The sequence below is a fragment of the Helicoverpa zea genome, chromosome 11 (genome assembly GCF_022581195.2).
Source record: "Helicoverpa zea isolate HzStark_Cry1AcR chromosome 11, ilHelZeax1.1, whole genome shotgun sequence".
Classification (NCBI taxonomy): domain Eukaryota; kingdom Metazoa; phylum Arthropoda; class Insecta; order Lepidoptera; family Noctuidae; genus Helicoverpa; species Helicoverpa zea.
The window spans coordinates 9,384,697-9,398,251 of NC_061462.1; the positions used below are offsets into that span (position 1 = coordinate 9,384,697).

Sequence of the window (13,555 nt, forward strand, 5' to 3'; positions counted from 1 at the left end):
AGCTGTCCAAGTCTTCCCTATTATAAGCATATTTTAACTATTTTTTTTAGATCAATAATAACTTTAAAACTAATTTACAAAGGCCATTAAAACAAATAACCTTAATGGAACTACCTAAAGTAAACCGAGTGACACAAGAACAAAACAAAATATTAACGCACGAGCGATCCGAAGCTGTTATACTACGTACAAGGAAACGCTCTTAGCCGAACGTAATATCTAATGAGTAACAGCCAACAATTAATACATTACTAGAAGCATGCAATAAACACGTATTTTACATAATAAAGATAGAATTACATATTTGTAAGACATGTAATATTAATTGGATGTTTCATTAGAAAATTTCACGGTGAACGGTCTTGCATGAAAGTGTAAATTCATTGATGTAATGCCGTCAGTGTCGGATTCCAAATAAGTATTTAATTGTAATTTATTTAATATAGTATACTTTTATTAAAATAAAATACTTGCCTATTTAATTTTACTTAACACTATGGCAACTGAATATGGGGATTTGGTCTTAATTGATAACTATCAACGAATTTCTCTATAGATATGTTTCTTTACTACTAGATACATCACACAGTAAAACATTGAAACCACGTCTCGACTTCAATGAACTCACAATCATTAAATAACTCACCTGTATCAACTTTTACTCACAACATTCTATAGTTTATATTTCAAAGTAATCAAATACTTTCATTTAATGCAATCCATCCACTGTAACTATTCGATACAAATAAATAATAAAAAGAATTGATCGATTCACGTTCGCAAACACATTTCTACCACAATATATGACGGACTACGCTCGCGCTCAAATATTTTTAAACCGCGAACCGTATTCGATTTTCAAAATTAAATATCATTACGCGAATATAGCTTTATTTTTATTTATATTCAGCCAGTGCAGTAAAATCGTGTCTGTGTAATATTCCGAACTGCTTCCGCGGAACTTTATGGTTGCAAACCAAATAGTTCTAATGCAAATAATGTTGAATCTGTATTTCGTGTTCGACAGGTTAATTAGTTGCAACACTATATAATGGCGAACAAATATTGGATTTGATACCGCATTCTGTGCTATTGAAGCATTTCGTAGTCCAATTAAACATTAATTAACCTATTCATTAGTCACGTGCTATGGTGCAATCTCAGTTGCTTTTATAAGTGATTTGCAATCGTGTTTTGTAATTCAAATGGGATAGTATAATTTTATCCATTTAAAAATTTTGCTAGAGATTTAAGCTAAATATGGATATGCCAGACCGTCATTAAGTCAGTCACCTCTTCTCATTTCGTATCAGGATTAAAATTCATATATACGTGGAGCTCAGTCGTGCACTCATTAGCGTGCCTACGAGTACGTAATTCCCTCATCTATGATATCTTTACAGCATATCCAGCCGCGCGGCCTTTACACGATCTAAGGTTTTGCATTTTAATGTTATCATAATACTTATGTAGATAGGTGCTCCTATTTTTAGTCAAGGATTATGTGTACGGCTTGCTAGAATGTTCTTCTTAGCAACAGATATTTTCGCTAAAATGTTAAAATACTTTGAGATTGTAAAATTATTCAGGTCGATTGAACATCTGATCTGAAAATGGACGTATAATTTTACATTTTCACCTATTTATAACCTAACAGCTATCACACTTCTCGTAAAACATCTGACGATCGACCTCCTTTTTACAGCATAAAAGTACATTAAAAATTAAGCATTCAAACCCAGCGCTGGAGTAATATAATTTTTAATATCGCTCGTAGTTAACGACAAACGGACCAAGTCCATAAAACAGCTATAAAACTAGTAAAAACTAGGAAAACTCGGAATTTTAGTAAATACTCGAACTATACTGATAAATGTTCGGTACGTTTAGGTGCTGCAAAGTCATAGCGTGGTGTATAAAACTTTATTACGATGGCGCTCGCTCTGTCGCTTTTTGTATGAAATAATATTACGTGCTTTGTGAATTACTGCAGTTTAAATAGGTAGAGATAGGTGGACTTTGTTTTTTTTATTATACTATCGCCCTATTAGGTTTAACTAATATTTAAGAGCCCTGGGGCCCGATTCTCCTAATTTTACTTAAGTAACATACAATTCACGTTCGACTCGATTCGACTGATATCCAATCCCGACTCGATTACGATTGAAGCGTATGTGGCATTCTGCTATTGTTTCTTTGAAATAAACGTTTTTATGCTTTTCTGTCATTCAATAATGAATCATTTTGTCTGCAAACGATTTACGATTGCAAAATGATTGTACAGCAAACTACCGTATAGACCAAAATCACCAAAATAGCAGACCAATCGCACACCAATCAAATGTCAATCGAATACGATTGGTCTTTTATTAGTAGCAGAATGCCCGATATGGTTAAAACTGCTATTGCGATCATATTGCGATTCGATTTCTATTCGATTTTGACATTATTAACTTAGGAGAATCGGGCCCCTGTTAGCATGTGCCTTTACAACCGTTCCGTTAGATGCCTTTATTCCTGCTAGCAATCTTTTGCACACTTATCGCCCTACAATACGTTTGCCAACCCGACTGTCAAGGTTCATAAGTAACTATAGGATACTTCCAGAAGCTTGCCAATTATAAAAATATAAATGTCATTTCATCAAGATACCTTTCTTAATAAATACAGGCCGTTTTCTAAGAAACATGAAAATTTTGTTTACACTCTAATTAAGAAAACAACAGAAACATTGTCATTGGGTCCTCCGGTCCTTCAAACTTAAGTTACGACTCGAAACGAATCTAAAATTCCATCTAAGTTACTGTTTTATATTAAAATTAATTCTCCCTTCAATATTCTGGTACTTTAGCGGAATGATAGAAATAAAGACAAACTGTTGTTAAGTTGTAATTTGTTACAAATTGCGTTCATTCAACTCCAGTGGACCCCGGCGACTAATCTTGTTAAAAACTTTACTCTCGATGTTGAAACAGCCGTAATTTTTCTTAGAATAATAGCTTGATAACTGCGCCCTTAATAAGTTTATAATGAAATATTTTTATGAAGTTCATTCAAATTGTTCTAGTTACTTCTAGGCATTTCAGTAAAATATGAGATAACGAGGAACTTCAGCCTAAGTTCTATGTACACGTTTAACCGACAAGTACGTTTTACAACACAAAATTCCTACAAAATGATTGATCTTCTAAATCTGAGACTCGTTAAGCTTACTACTTAATACTTATTTAGTTCTATCACAATTGAGTATAAGATTATTTTTGATAGTCAACAACATTATAAAACACCCATAATAATTTCGCCATATTGTGTCAATCCAATGCATTTCTCAGTTCGCTAACTGCATATCGCGCCAACCAGACCATTGTATACACGCCCTCATACGTTTTCCCGCCAACCCCGGCCACTGTCATACGCAGCGTGCCTCACAGTGGCAGTCTCTGATAAGGAGTCTGTATTACAATTTCAATGCTCTATGGTAAGTGCAGCGCAGTAACAGCTGTTGATTATTTAATTATTAATTGGATTAATGCGTTTATAGGCAATTGTGGTACTGCCATTAATGCAGACAGCAACTGCGAAATGCCACTTTATAAATCAAGTTATAATAGGTATGAGTATTTTGTACTCTCCGGTAACCAAATGCCTATATTTGATAATAAGAATAAAATCTTTAAAAACACTACAACTTATAAATAAAATACAAAAATCTATGGCTCCTTGTATTTCACTTTTACAAGAGAGCATCTTTTGAGGTTACATTTTCGAAAATAAATCCACACTGTAATCGTATCGTGTGGTGTAAATCTCACATTGATGACGTCATGCGGGAACGTCGATATCGAGTTATGATTCCGATGTATTGTTTCACGCACGGTGACGTAGACACAGATAGTAAGCCTATTGAAACCCGTATGTAAGCCTGCTTTGCAGATGAATTATATCCACTTGTATGTCAAAACTACATTATTAGTCATTGCAATAATGAACAACAAGGTTATAGCAGAACATACAGAGAAAACATTGTGAATTGCACCATGTAACTATAACGATAACCGAACCATTTTCAGTTTATCCGATTTTCAGTTTATCCGATTTTCAGTTGACCAATGGGCGGCAAGTACATGGTTGTTTATAGTTTGGTTATTATTACAGTTAAATGGTGCACATCGCTAAACATTGACTTGACATAATTTCAAAACTGGAACACGAAACTTTTTAAAGCATGTAAAACTAAAAAGGTAACACTCAAAAAGTTTTTACGCTTCTAAGTGGTCGTAAAAGTAGCCAAAATTCTTGTTAGCTTAGCGTTATGATTTAATTACCTTAAGTGTTAAAATTCAAGCTCAGTTTTACTACTTATTCTTGTCAATTGGATTAAACTTATTTTAGAAGCCTTCTTAGACCTCTTATCTATCATTGAGTAATTGGATTGGCTTTTCAGGTCAAAGCTTTATTCGCAGTTTAGACTTTTCTCAATATTCAAGCAGATTATATGTTCATCATTCCTGCGGCTTGGTATTATGTTATCAGCTGGCCCAAAAGTTATTTTATGTAGGCAATCAGTTTCTACCACAGATTTTAAACTAAAAAAAAAACCCTATTCCACCAGTAGGTACGTTTGTATCAGAAGTTATTTGCGCGACTGTCAGTGTGATCGATTCGGTCGGGACAAGCGAACCGAACTGATGGATACCGACCTTTTATTGAACTGCCACTGCTACGTTGATTTATAGTTTATATTCAACAATATAGCTTTTAAACTTTCCGGACGTGAAATTGACGACTTCATGTAAACATACATAAATTCACAAGCCTCCTTCTTGCCTTCTTCCTAGTGCACAACATTGCTTACTGAATCACGAGCGGTAGCGTATATCAAGTTGTCACCTACTAAAATGCAGTCTTTACATCTAGAAAACAATAAAAAATATTTTAGTATATAAATCAATGATTTGACATCTGAATAGAACCTCAAACAAAGATCGCAACCATGAAGTTCTTATTTATCAAAAAAAAAAAAGAATCAAAGAATGCCAATTTAAATTAAGAACACTGAGTTTAAACGCTCGCAGTAGGCAGTTCAATCAAACGCCGATCGGCATACATCACGCACTGCCGAATCGATCACTGTGACACTGTCGCAAATAGCTTCGAAACTACTAGACATGTTGGTGCACTTGATACTGCACTCTTACACAAATTCTTTGACGAATAGGGGCCATAAATTGATAGGTTTAAGGCAAAGATTAAATGCTAAAGTTGCTTAGAACTGATTCTCAAGCTTAGATAACGGAAGAGTAGCGGTTTCGACATTTCCATTTATCTATTGAAGTTATAAATTCTACCAGTTTTTCCCGTTTTTCATTCATAGGGTAATCAGATCCTAAAAAACAAAGTAACCCTTCTTGGAAGCCGGTTAAAAACCTACACGTGGATGTCACCAAACTCCGCTTGAAAATGAACAAAAGATGTCACAGGCAATCAATGTATTCCGTATTTTTTTTTAATTGGATTGGCCACAGTATCGTACCTAACAAAAAGATTGTTCCCAACAAAAGTGTGTTTTCTCTGTACAAACAGATTAACTTAACATCATTTGAAATGTTGCCACTAGATAAAAGATACAACACGTTTTCTACGTAATTTATTATTTTTATATACATATTTACATAAAGCAAATTGTGTATACAGGATAAATAGAATTTTTCTTTGTGAATAAACTGATTACCTTTTTTTTAAGTATTCTGGTATTTTTCGCGCCATAAAAAGAAAAGCTTTTATTTTGGAGTGAATTAAAACGAGAGTTCGTTACTTTATGGGCCTGTTACAAAAGGAAGCTGTTGAGTAATTATTTATAAAATTGTTTCCCTGTCCGATTTTAATTCCAAAATGGCTGATCCCGTATCTGGGTCAATCAGAAAAAGCGTTTTGTTTCTTGTCTGTAGAAAACCTTTACCTGTTTTATATTGGAGTGAAATTAGAGGAAATAATTTGGGATAATGTGATTAATAATTGAACGGGTTTAATTTGTAAATATGTATGAAATTAAATATTATAGTAACCATGCTCTTTCAAAACAATATCTATAATGCTAGCATATAAAATTAGTCCGATACCGAAAAAAATATCGTTTAAGAAAACAAGTAGGATTAAAACTTGATTGACGCCTAATTAATCACAGGTTCAATCCAGTTTGACACAAAATAAAATAAGTAACAATGTCGAAGAAAATAACGGCTAACCGAGACTTCCGACAACCGGTGGGTACCTAAATATAATACAGTTAGGTAACTTTGAATCACTATTCATACATGAATACAGAAATACATGAATTTTTTGATCCTATTCTGAAAAGTAATAATCTGGATACAAAATACCACAAACAAAAAAGGATTATGTTCTTAATACGCCTGTATGCCAGTGTAACAATATTCTCTCTGTGCATTCATGCATAAAAATGTTTGATAATCCAAAAAAAAAATGCGCTTTGCTCTTAAAATGTAGCTATTCGACATGCAAATTAAAAAACAAAGTTTATATTTCGAATGCCTCCATACTAACCTGTCAAATTCTAAAAATAAGGTTCCTATAATTGGACCACAAGTCTATGGTTACAAAAAAAAACAAAAGTAATGTCGAAATTGCAAAGGGCAAAATCCCACCCTATTTGCTGCATCAGCGTTCCGACGCCATTGTTTCACGGAACGACCTAAGCTCAGGCATTCATTTGAGCACCTGACAATTTAACCTGTGAGAACAACAGGGTCACTTTGAAGTATACCTTGTTCACCGTAGAGGTTACTTCGTCATTATTTAGGGTCTGTTGTGTCATCTTTGGTGTTAGGTTGTGAAGGGGTTTGGCTAGTGAGGTTGCAAACATGGACGTATTTTATGAATCTGACCTATGACTACAGATTTAAGAGCTTTGACTTTGAATCTTTAGCTAATTTTATCACTCCTGACTTATAACAACTTATTTAATTTAACTAATGTTTTATTGATAGCTACATTTGCCTTATTCTTAATCAAAGCGACGATTCAACTAGTATTGTTTTGTACTTCAAATTCCTACAGCCCTATATATTTTACTTCAGCAACTACAGCATCCCAATATATTTTACTTCCCTTCTTCTTATCGATACCTATCTTGTCACTGATTATTATATAAAGAATTGAAATATGTATTTTCCATGTAGTACATACGAACATATGTACCCAACAGAAACACCACTCAAAGTTCAGTAGCATTGTACTCCAGAAACGTACAAGATAGCCGGTTAGAATGCAAGGAACTTGATGTAATGCATCTAGTTTGCGGTCATACGTATGCAAGTTGCACGATTCATATACAGAACTTAGCAACTAATATCTAGAATGTTAGAATGTATGTCCTATTCTTGTGAGGTTGTAAACGATGAGTTTGCATACCAGATTTATGTGATGTACATGTGCTGGTTATTTACCTGAAAATTAAAAAATATATATATATCAATTAAATAATCTTAAACATTATAACTTCGTTTACTGGGGATATAGAGTTGGGAAAAGAAATAAAAAAAATTGGAATTTCAATAAGATGTTAAAAAAACAGGGCCTTTTTTTAGTAGAGTTTTTTGAGTACGTATGCAAAGTAGCAAGACTGCCAGGATTAGCATATTTATGACGCATTATGCTGTCAGTTAACGCTGCACAATTTTGGCGACCAAACTACAAACAAACGCTCGCACTATTAATCATTCATCTAAAATCTCATTCAAATCCCCTTCGCCTTTAGCTCAGACCATTAGCATGGTGTGAAGCATGAAACCATTCGTCACTTTCCGATGCAAATGCGAAAAAATCAACAAAGTCTGATCGAGCACGTAAATCAAGCATGCTAGTTCAGAAAACGCGCTGAAATGAAGGAAATTTATTTGCACCATGGTTATGGTTGAATATAGCAGATATATTGTAAATAGTGATTATAAGATACATTTTTGTTGCAAATGTGTACTTGCAACTGTATGGCAGAAAGCTACAGTATTTGCATTAAACAATTCGAATGGTGCCTTTCAATAAAAAATATTATTGTTGATGAAAATATAATTAGTATTCAGTGCCAAAAATATCTAAGTACATTTGACAAAATGGTGATTTTGAAAGAAAGAAAATTTAAAACTTTGCATTAAGGTTTTAAAGGAACATCAGGAAAATTTTCCTTTTTGAGGCAGAAATAAAGTTATAAAACGCAGGTGGTACAATCTCCGTGCAACTCAGCAATGATAGTTTTATCAAATTCATATTCCAAACGCTGGCGAAATCTTTGAAATTCAACATTTGTGTTGTTGCTCGTAAAATATAAATCTTTGTAGACTAGGAACGGGTATAAAACCTTCGCGGAAAAACGCGTTCGCGGCGCAAAAAGTAGGTCCGACAATTTTTCAGCGCTTTAAAAACGGTGCTTTTGATTATCACTGTGCCTATAAATCCAAAGCCGAAAGATAGGGCACGTCATTCGCCTTTCGGGTGGGCTTATTGAGCGAGTGCAGCTGTAGATTGGAGCGCTGCAGCTCTGCATGGGCCAGCGACCGATTTATGCCGGCGATCCACAAATTCTGTGGGGATTTCATACTGTGTTATTGGCTTCACGTTTATTGGCTGTTACTATACTTGAATTGTTGAAGCTTCTGTTTAAACACCGACGGTTAATGGCAGCTAGTTAAATTTGCTTATTGCGGTTTTTGGTTGAAGCTGAAGCTAAGCTTGATTGTCTGTTTGTATTGACGTAAGTTGTATTCGTGAGTTTATTTTTCTTTCTGTGCGCTAGTCATTAAAAGTTTATGGTAGGAATGGTTCTGTAGCATCAATATGCCTCTAAATTAGTGCCAGGATGGACAATGAAATTGAATTATTGGCATTTGATGCCTTCCGACGCATTCCGATTGTTTCCACGTTTTTGCTACTCATGCTCAGCTTACAAGAAAAACAATACAACGTCTGTCTTATTCAGATTTTAAAATTGTTTCTCGCATGCCGCTCAATATCTTCGACGAGGCGATGCGAACTTCGTTGCTGTATCACGTACTAGCAACACATAGCTACAACGAGCTTGAGGCAAACTAACAAGACACGTATGTTGCACGGTTCCACGTTACAATATGACTTCTGCTAACGTTGGTTTTATCTTTGAACTAGTTACAATTACTGGTATTGTTTTAAAGAATATATATTTTTATAGGTATGATTCCTGCTAACGTAGGTCTTTTTATCTTTGAACTACTTTAAATTATTGGTATTGTTTTAAAGCGTTTTTTTATATGTTTGTTACAAGCTGCACGCTGTACTGTTTGACGTAGTTTTGAAAACGAAAGCTAGGTGTGACAGCATGCATAAAGAGAAATTGACATCCATATTCAATTTTGAAACTAAAAAAACATTTCTCTACATACTCTATGTCAAAGCAGGACATAACGAATTCACAAACATGCCTTGTTTGTTTTGCAATTGAATTGTTTCGAATTTTATGTTTCCCAAAAACTTAAATTATGCATTCCCATATTATGTGACACAAAAATACCGTATTTATTATTTGCCTTGCTAAAATTGCTGCTAAACTCAATGGCGAAATTCCGAATACCCCAAAAGGCATACAAATCATTGTGCAAAGAAACTATGTGAGCCGTTACACGAACAACAATAGCAACATGATACAGTGTCCATTGGCGCTACAGCAGTTTATGAGATGGCAAACTGTGACACATTTTTCGGCCTAATACCGAGTTCACACGGGCTGGAATGTGGAGCGTCCACTTCACGGGACATAAAGCTTTTATGGAGACATACACCGCATGGAACAGGGTTGCTGCGGATTTGAAAATATTGTATTGTATCCGAATGTTTACCTTTCAACTACTTATCAAATATAATGGTGGTAAAACAACGTTGGCAATAACTTCCAAATGACCTTATATTAGTAGAGAATTTAGTAATTAAAGAGAAGAAAGCATTTAGTACGAAATTTAAGTTCTATTTTTTCGGTTTTCCAGATTTTTCATCGTAAGCAACGCTATCAGCGATTTTTTGCTTTGAGCTCATAAATGTGTTATGAATCTGTCAAAAACAGCCAGTAGTGTTTATCTTCGAATACGCTTTTAGTGCCTAGCAAATACCATCATATTGCAAATCGACCTAATCTCATTTTTCTCACGAAGTTTTCGACGCTATATCTACAAGGTGTTGATTTGCATTTGTGCCATAGTTCAGGAGGAGGACATACAATACGTAAATAATCGATTGGAATTACAGTAGATGGGAAATAACTAATATGCACTGCTTTTTTTGTCATTGTAATGTCGTGGTATTTCCGAAGTAATCCAATTTTATGAATGAAATTTATGACTAATCGTTGCGTATGCTTTGTGTTTGCGTTTGTGTGAGGGTGCAGCACGGTTTTAACACCAGTAACATACGCGCCAAGTCTAAATAAGGCTAGATGAAATTTACGGAATTCCGAAAAAAAATTAAAGAAAAAATATTACGTACCAATTTTTTTATTGATTTGGGTCGAGAATCATTAGCATAATTACCTCCTTGAATATGGCACGGATGCAAATCAACAGCTTGTATATAAATATAAATGAAACACGCTTTCCGTTGACACGACGTAACATGAAAACGGCATGACCGATTTGGCTGAAAATTAGAGGGGAGGTAACTTAGACTTGGGAGAAAGTTTAAGGATAGTTTTTGTCACCATCCGGCTACGGGACGCGGGTGAAACCGCGGGCGAAAGCTAGTTTTTTATATATGTATAACCTATTATATACAATATGTTTCATGTATCTAAAACGTTTTTTTTTTAATGTCATGATCTTTTCTTGATAATTCGTAGCAGCCAATCTTATCCACCCCATGACCCAACCCTGACCTAGACCAATATATTCAATGGCGATGGCGTTCACAGTCGCGCCTGACGTCTGCCCTAGCACTTTATTCTGAGACCGAAGTCTATTGCATACTTGGGCATGCCCCCGAAGGTCGAATCGGTCTTGAACATTCTTGTATGTGGGCAGCAAGAAGATTTATACGGGTTTATGTAAATAGATGGGTATTAGGTAGGTATATGGTGTTGTGTTTAATAAGGCTTTGTATGTGTGATGAACTTGCATATATGTAGGTACATTTTGTTCTGCTTAAAATAATTGGTCCATGTAAAACACTGGAACTCAGTGGCATACTATAAGAATGGAAGCCGTCTCCAGCATAATTGGCCAGATGATGAGTAGATGAGTACGTAACAATTAAAGCACTCAGGATAGTAAAGTTGTTTATTTTGCTATAGCCAAACATATCATGGATAACCCAAGTACGAACTAAATATATTCCTCTTTAGAGTAGAGCAATTAATGTACATATTTAACTGTATGCATTTTAAACATGACCTAAATTACCATGTTATTTAGTCAAAATTTTGTGTCCGAATATTAAAAGTATGCAAATTAAAGCAACCGTATGTGTTACCCACAAAATAAATAAACTTAGTGCAAGTTAGTGAGGGACAATTTCAAAGTTAATTTAAAAGTTATTTGCATATTTTGTTTCCTGTCCGGCGCAGAGCGATACGATAATCCAATTTCATTGGATTCCCTTATTGCTGAGATCATTTATTTTCTAAACTTTGTTTTAGAGGAGCAGAATTAATAAAAAAATATGTAAATGTTTGTCTGCTCCATTATATTATGACATATGGGTCTAATCACAATAATGTAACTACTTAGTCAACAATGATATAGTCAATTAATGTTCCGTGGCTTTTACCAAAATCAAAAAAAAAATATGGCTCATCTAACTCATCAATCATATTTCCCTCAACCTACGATTAAAGTATAAAATATTTAAACAGAGCAAACAGCGTTTTAATTCTCAATAAAAAATTACAAATACAATAAGCCGAAACAAGATGTTTATTTCCCAAAAGAGGCAAAAGCCAGCGTCATCCAGCTATGAATAAATCATGCGGCGCCTACGCAATACCTCATTGTTTCTGACAAACACTGTTACAACAAAAGAAATGTAATTATTACGAAGAAATTGTAAGTACTTACGGCATTAAAATAGAACTCCGACTTGATATTTAGAAACTCCAATTTCGTGAAAGTATTTTAATGTTGTACACTTTATTTTTGCTTAAGAATTTCCTCCTTTTTGGGAAGTCGGTTGTTCTATGCTAGAAATGTTTATTGAAGCGTCAAATTCAAGCAAAAAATACAGGATAATTTTAGGTATTGTAGCAAGGGGTAAGATAAAATTAGCAATACAGGCAGCGAGCTACAATTAAATTGACTAAGCTCTTTATTCAAAGACACCGATGACTGATTCCTAATTCTAACACTGAAAACTAAAATCAAAGCATAAGCAAGCAATCCAGATACCATCAGAAAAGCTATGAATCTAAATCAAGCGGAACTTCATCAAAGTTTGTTGACGGGGCCCGTAGGCACTTTCAAACTCATTTTCATATTACGAGGCTGCGTTTCAGTCCTTGGATTAAACAAAACTTTAATATATTTTTGCTTTCCACTTTTCCGGATTTTATGTGGTCGTGGCTGGCTAAATCCTAATAGGTTTGTGCTTAGTGGGAGTGCTGCCTTGTGGTGCATATTTTAGCGGGAAATTGGATATAGCCTTAAAAGGATTTAAGGCGTAGGAGTAGGGAGGTTGCTGATGTGTTTTCAGTTATATTAGAACAAACAAACCACTTTATGTCAAAAATATTGCTTTTGTACAATTCTTTGGTATATAATTGCGTATACAAGCTGTTGATTTGCATCCGTGCCATAGTCAAGGACGTAATTATGCTAATGATTCCCGAACCAAATCAAAAAAAAAATTGGTACAATTTTTATAAAAATTCAATGCCATCTAGCCGTATTTAAACTTGGCGCGTGTGTTACTGGCCTTAATACCGTGCTGCGCCCTCACACAAACGCAAACACAAAGTATACGCAACGATTATTCATAAATTTCATTCATAAAATTGGATTACTTCTGAAATACTACGACATTACAATGACAAAAAAAGCAGTATATATTAGCTATTTCCCGTCTACTGTAATTCCAATAGATTATTTACGTATTTTATGTCCTCCTCCTGACGTATGGCACAAATGCAAATCAACACCTTGTATAATACACTGGCGCGTCTCAATTACCAATCAAAAAAAAAATAAGCAAACAAATGACAAAGACTATATATATATATATAGTGGTCCACGGACCACCTGTTAAGAACCACTGTGCTAAACGATCGTTCTATTGGACAGGTCGTACATGGCTGGGCAAGCAAAATAGCGAGCGCGGTTTTTACACTAGGATAAAATTGCATTTCCGAAATTTTGATCACATCTACCAGTTCCATCTCCTTCAATGCATTATTTTTTGCATTAGATGGACGGCTCGGCTCGCTACGCCACATAGCACCTATTCCTTTAGGGAATATGGCTCGCTTTCAAATGACGCGCGCACCGCGCACGTTCGGGAACTCGAGCGTGCATTTTGTTTCGATCGCGCTCTT

The 13,555-nt window shown here is 34.8% G+C and overlaps 1 protein-coding gene across 2 annotated transcripts in view; it reads right to left on the reverse strand.

The window, feature by feature from the left end:
• LOC124634421 (protein artichoke) overlaps positions 1–13,555 on the reverse strand; it is a 125,363-nt gene that overhangs the window by 23,561 nt on the left and 88,247 nt on the right. The window contains exon 2 of one of the 2 annotated variants that reach the window (XM_047169997.1): positions 7,432–7,466. The exons of the other annotated variant lie outside the window; for it this stretch is intronic. The gene's annotated coding sequence lies outside the window, so the exon portion shown is untranslated. The remainder of the gene's footprint in view (positions 1–7,431; positions 7,467–13,555) is intronic. 2 annotated transcript variants of the gene reach the window in all.